Here is a 6,718-nt window from a genome sequence, read left to right as displayed (position 1 = left end):
CATAGAAATGTTGGAGGATCTCACGACTGACGCATTTTTAAATGCTTTGAGATGCTTCATAGCAATCAGAGGAGCGGTAAGACAGATCCGATCTGACCAAGGGACGAATTTCGTCAGGGCAAGGAATGAGCTAGAGAAAGGTCTTAGGGAACTAGACAAAGAGAGGATCTCTACCTATCTTGCAAGAAAACAATGTGACTTCCTTATGAATGTTCCTGACGCAAGCCACATGGGAGGTGTTTGGGAGCGCCAAATACGGACCGTAAGGAGCGTGATGAGCTCTGTCCTGGCACAAGCTACTGGAAGACTAGATGACACCTCATTGAGAACATTCTTCTACGAGGCTATGTCGATCGTGAATAATCGTCCGCTCACCACAAACACAATCAGTGACCCCAAGAGTGTTGAACCTTTAACACCTAACCATTTACTCACAATGAAGACCTCTGTGCCTCTTCCGCCTCCTGGAAAGTTCGTTAGAGAAGATTTGTATGCCAGGAAAAGGTGGCGGAGAGTGCAATACCTGACAGAGCAATTCTGGAGCAGATGGCGTAAAGAATACCTGGCCAATGTGAGCCTCAGACAACGGTGGCATACACCCAGAAGAAATGTAGAAGTAGGGGATGTAGTAGATGTCAAGGAGGACAATGTTCCTAGAAATCAGTGGAAACTAGCCAGAGTCGTTGAGACAAGCGAAGATGATGATGGTCTAGTGAGAAAAGTTAAAATCCAAGTAGGGCAAAGTAACCTAGGAAAGAAAGGTGAATGCCTGACGCAACCATCCTTTCTTGAGCGTCCAGTTCAAAAACTAGTGGTTCTAGTGGAGAATAGTTCCTAAACTATCATTAAAATAGTACCAAAAGATGGATGTCTAAATGTTTATGTTAAGGTTAATTGACAGCTTATGGTAAAATTACAAGATTTAATCAATCTGTTCACATAAATCTTTGTAATTTTGGTGGCAGTGTAGCTGTCCCCTGACTTTCTGATTATTTAAAGTGCAGAGTAATATGGAGAGAATTGAATGATTATTGTGATGGGTGTTGTGCAATCATTTTGTTTGTAATGTTTGGAAAATATAAGGTTTAGTTTCTTGTGATCTTGTGTAGTAGCGACACCTACTGTTCAAATGTGTAAGTTCCTTGGCATAGACAGCATACTGTGGTCACGTGAGTCAGTTGCGTTAATTGGAGTACTGTGGATGGGTCGGAACATTCGAGAACGGCAGAGGTGTTTGAACTGTTGGGAGCTGCACAAGGAAGGTTGTTTTGTAAATGAAAAGCAAGAGAAACGAAGAGCAAAGAAGAGAGGGTGTGAAAGTGAATGTAACTACTCCTTGAGTTTGGTCACAAGGCGCACACGTTTTTCACGGTGTTTGCCGACGAAAGAAGACAATAAAACTTCAGACGTGAACATCAGTCGATGCGTGGGTGTCTGTGCTAGAGAAAAGGACCTTTGGGAGCAGTTATAGCGTCTGCCAAATGCCAATAATGTCATGTAATGTAATGTAATGAGCAAGAACCATTCACACAGATGGCAGGAAGTGCAGGTCACCATGCTGCAGCAGAGTGGAGTGGTTAAGCTGGCGTGTAGGGCTCAATTATTTCCTGTAGGTAGGAAGGGGCTGACCTGTGGGCCGCAGTGCAGGCTACAGTCAAAACCTTGAACCTGACCCTGCCAGCAACCGGCAGGGGAATGACATGCAAAAACTGGAAGGCTGAAAACAAGTCTTTCAAAGAAGTTCTTGTAATATCCTTTTCAAAATTGCAGTGCCAAAAATAAAGCTCCTTTATTATAAACAGTTATGACATTTAACTTGAATTTAATATCTGTCTCTATATTAGTCTAAATCAGGGATCATCAAATCACAGGCCTTGAGTGCTGACAACTGCTGGATTTTCACCGTCCCTTTACCTGAGAATCAGGTCTGATGACAGTCTGGCTAATCAGGAGAACTACTTGTTCAATTAATTACCTGGGAGAAAAGAAAACCAGGATTGTATTTGGATTTGAGGGCCAGATTTGATGATCCTTGTTTAATTGAAGAGGAACTTGTGATGAAGCACCTCACCTGCTCCATTCACCCATACTACCCATAGGGGGTAGTCATGCTTGGCCATTCAAGACCTGTTAGTTACATTTGGAAAATCATTCTTTTAAAGATATAATATGACTTATACCCTTGATATTTTATTTATATATAAAAATATAAAAATATAAAAATATATTTCCTTTTTGATACATTTTATCATTGGCACTTTTTAGGAAATAGCAAATACATTTATACTTAACTTACTCATGAATATCTCTGCATTAGCACAGCCTCTGTGCTAGGCTATCGTAGGGGACCGACTTTCCCGCCAAAACCGAAGCGGCATACAGGAAGTGACATATTTTACATATTCAGGGCTGCACCAGAGATACCCATAATCCATAGCGTGACCATTCACAACAAATGAAACATTTTCTAACTGTCGCCTCCATTAATTTCTACGAGCGTTAGGGCTAATGCTAGCACCTGGCATATCACTAATCAAAGTATGTCTGGCACCTCTAATATAGAAGAAGGTGGCAGATTGGAGGCTGTAGGAAATTACTAGCCTACTTCAGTTTGGTGAAAAGAAACTTCAAGTTTGATTACAAAGCAGGTTTACCATAGCTGTCAACCCTCACGCTTTCGGCGTGAGACACGAATTTGCCTGTTTTCACACGCACATGCAAATGCGTGTGTCTCACGCCGAAAGCGTGAGAGTTGGCAGCTATGGGTTTACTGAGTTAGCTGCTTAGTGAAACTCTAGTTTTGTGAAACAGTCCCCGGATCCTTCAACCTTGGCTCAGACAACTAAAAGAAATAAACCAAAGTAATGACCTGAAGGCAAAGAAAGCAGAAAGCAATCTTCGGCAGAACAGGACAATAATTAAAATGTCACGTTTCAGGTCTGTTTTGTCATGTTTTATGTTTATTAATTTTGTCTTTTGCTCTGTTTGTTTGTTTCTTTATTCTCAAAAAAAAAAAAAAAGGCCCTCGTCCTTATCTTTGTTGTACAGGTAGCAGTTGAAATTGTACTTCCCTCTAGCGTCTTTCAGCGAACTTATCCCTGGTTATGGGTATGCACTTTGTTGTACGTCGCTCTGGATAAGAGCGTCTGCCAAATGCCAATAATGTAATGTAATGTAATGTCTTAGTCACGTATTGTCTTATCATGTATTATGTTAGTCTAGGTTCGTCATGTTGTTTAGTTTATTTCTTGTTACGATTTATTTTCTCGTCATGTCTAGTTATGTTTCGTTACAATTATATTCCCTTGTTATGTTGAGTGGTTATCGTCTTAGTTTCGTTTTGTGTTATGTTTTTATTTATGTTTATTGTTACGTAGACTGGTTGCTGTTTAAACATTTTTACATGTCTTTCCGCAAACCTTACGTTCCGCCTTTTCTCTCTCTCTCTCTCTTTCTGTCAATCACACCCTAATTGTTTCCATTTGTCTATTTACTAAAACTACTAACGCTATATCAGGATTGGGTGGAACTAACAAACTAATTATGTGTTCATGTTGCGCCTAAGAGTCGGCGTTCTTCTCTGTTCCAATGTTCCAATATGTTCCAATATTGGAGCCAATCACAGGCCGTCCCTTGTTCCAATTTCCAACTTTGACGAACTTTGACAAAGCTGCTCGGCCAATCGGACGGGCGGATTTGTTCCAAATTCGTCACGTGTTTGTTCCAATTTCATCACGTGTTTAGCCGGCCAATTGTAGCTCTTCCTCCGTTTTGACTCAAATCGGCGCGTCGGCCATTGCTCTCGCATCGGTGAAAGGTAAGCTTTCAATGCGTTTTCTAATGAAATTTGTATTAAAATCGGAAGAATGATTTATATTTTCGTGTTCGCGCTGGTCAGAGCGGGCTAGCCGGTTGGCTTTCGAGCCGTTTTTCGGGCTGTTTAATACGTTTGTATGACTTAAACGGCACCGAACTCGTTAACGTTAATACACAGAATGAATGAACTTTCCGGGCGTATAAACACATTATGTATGTATTTTTACATTAGAAATATATCGTAAGACAAAGCTGGCATGTCGCACGTTTCGTTTTAATTATAAAACGTAATATTAGTTTGTTTGCCAGGTGAATAGCTGCTTTGGCAAGCTAGCTACAGACCGAACCGAAACCATACAGTAGAATCGGTGTGTACAGTACGAGTAATGTTTTGACTCCCCAGTGTAATAATTTCTTTTAAACGACCGAACCGAAACCATACAGTAGAATCGGTGTGTACAGTACGAGTAATGTTTTGACTCCCCAGTGTAATAATTTCTTTCGAAATGTTTAAGAAATGTTTTGGCATAAACGACAACTGTCAGTCAGTAATGGCATATCACAAAATATATCACAATTTAAAGCATACTTTATGTAACTTCCCATATTCTCAAACCTTGTGATTTGTTTGCATCTTTATTTTGACTGTGTTTTATAAAGTATTGTCAGTTTGGTATAATACAATTTGAATTAACTGTTGTTTCATTGTAATATTTATCAGAGAAAGAAGGATCTCCTTGAAATAGGAATGGTAGGTTTGGGTAAGAGATTCAATGTGTTTATGCATGCTTTGTACCTTTGTCCTGTCATCCATCCATCGCTGCCTAGCTGTGGCTTTCACCATGCGCGTAACTGCAACTTTCGCATTTCCCTGTCTTAGGCTCATCTTTCTTTTTGATCACACCCATCTTCTCCTGCACCCCCTGGTATACTGGCACTGGGCAAATTTATGGCATTACTGTAGATGCACTTTCTAATGTACATCACTGACAACCATAATAACTATGGCACTTATTTGGGCTGAGCTGCTTGTAATCATAGTAAAAAAGCATCTCATTTCAATGCTTGATTGACACAAACACATAGGTTTTTGTTTTAAAATTATTTTTATTTTTTTGGTACGTCTCTGCAAAGGCGATCCTGCTGTCGTAGAGGTCCCACACCCGCTCCCCCCGCCTCCACCGCCCACCACTCCCCCCGCCTCCACCTCCCACCACTCCCCCCGCCTCCACCTCCCACCACCGCCGGCGGAGGAGAAGAGGAGGGACGGGCTGAAGCCACAGCCTCTTTGAGCTGAACCAGCGCACTCTCTCCCAGTGGTAAGTGGTGGCACGATGCAGAAATTGTATGCCGTAATCCTGTGATGTGTAACTTTCTGCTGACTGACATGCTAACATGTGGTGTTTATCGCTCTCAGGTACTCCCGGAGGCAGAAGGCGTGGGAGAGAGCTGTGCTTCAGCAGGACGTGGTGGGTACCCGCATCCCTGACAGCGTGAGGAGAAGTACATCTGCCTGTGATCTGCCCTCTACTTGGACCGGTACCTTGGCGAGGTGTAGAGGCTTGCGTGTGCTGAAGACCCTCAGAGCTACATTGCCTGCAGTCCTTGGACTGCTGGTCTGAGGTGAAGCACCAGACAAAAGCCGGTCCTGCAATGGGAACATTGAAATGTCAAAAGTGTGCCCTTGGCTGCATTTGTAATGGACGCTTTTTTATATGGACACAGTAAAGTTCCCAGTGGTGTGCATCAATGTTTCCCATTTTGTATAGTGCTGTTACTTTATGTCTAAAGTTCAGCATAATTAAGTACGTTTTTAAAACACAACTGTATTACAGTGAAGCAGCTTGTGCATCAATGTTTGGATCATTGCGTATTGCAATCATTTAAGGAAATGCTTGTGAAAGGAAATGCTTGTCTTTTGTTTCTGAATTTAACAATACTTGATTTGAGTCTTTGAAAGTGAGAACAATTTCCTTCCTTCTCCTGCATACAAGTCAAAGCTTTTAATGTCCTTCCTTCTCCTACATCACTGACTGTCTAGACAGGCAGGCAGGCAGGCAGTCAGTCAGTCAGTACCAAGCCAATTATCCCTGCCAAATGTGTTTTGGATTGTGTACTGCAATCGCTGTTTTATCTAACAAAAGTAACTAAAAAAGTCATCAATAGAGTCAGTGAAAAGCAAACTTTGTCTTTTTAAATTTTGTCTTTTTATTTCAGTTAGTTAATACATTGCATTGATGTTCACAATTACAACATCTCTGTATAATTAATTTCTGCTGCAGAAATCAATGTGTTGTATAAGAATAAAACATGCACAGAAAGCCAATAGTCTCTCTGCATTATTCTGACAAGTTACATTTTCTGACATTCTGCATTTGAAGTGACCGTTCATTAAAAATTCTACACATTACAATTTCGGACATTCAAATTATGTGCATTTACAATTAGAATTTCTGACATTCTGCATAGTACCAATGCAGTGAATGATATAACGCCTATACGTGTACATATAGTGCCAATACATGTACAGAAATAGTTCTTATACTATTTGGCCCTTGAATTCTATATAATATAATATAATAATATATAATTCTATAATATACACAACGCAACACATAATTCGGCAATTTGGCCGGGGTCGGATTCGAACCTCAGATCAAGCGCGGGGGGGCCCTGCGGGCCCCTCCTTTCTCCACTGAGAAGAATGAACGGTGGCCTCCTGCCTGCCGTCCGCCTGTACTTCTGCCTCGCTGACAGCTCTCCTGCTACCGGACCCCCCTGCATGCCTACCGACTACGAGTTTGCCTCTTCCCTCGGCACCGTGCTTTTTGTTTGTTTACTGTTTGTTTGGCTGGATCTTCGTGTATGGACTTTGCTTGTGTTGACCACTCCTGGGATTCGT

At 41.5% G+C, this 6,718-nt stretch overlaps 1 long non-coding RNA gene across 1 annotated transcript; it reads left to right on the top strand.

Annotated features, from left to right (window-relative positions):
• The first annotated feature begins 2,479 nt into the window (after positions 1-2,479).
• Positions 2,480-6,142, top strand: LOC133127341 (uncharacterized). Its single transcript, XR_009708615.1, has 2 exons — positions 2,480-5,135; positions 5,234-6,142. It is a non-coding gene; the product is annotated as an uncharacterized LOC133127341 (long non-coding RNA).
• Positions 6,143-6,718: the final 576 nt, after the last annotated feature.

The sequence above is a fragment of the Conger conger genome, chromosome 4 (assembly GCF_963514075.1).
Source record: "Conger conger chromosome 4, fConCon1.1, whole genome shotgun sequence".
Classification (NCBI taxonomy): Eukaryota; Metazoa; Chordata; class Actinopteri; order Anguilliformes; family Congridae; genus Conger; species Conger conger.
The sequence above is the reverse complement of the archived record's forward strand: the minus strand, read 5'-3'. Positions and strand labels throughout refer to the sequence as shown.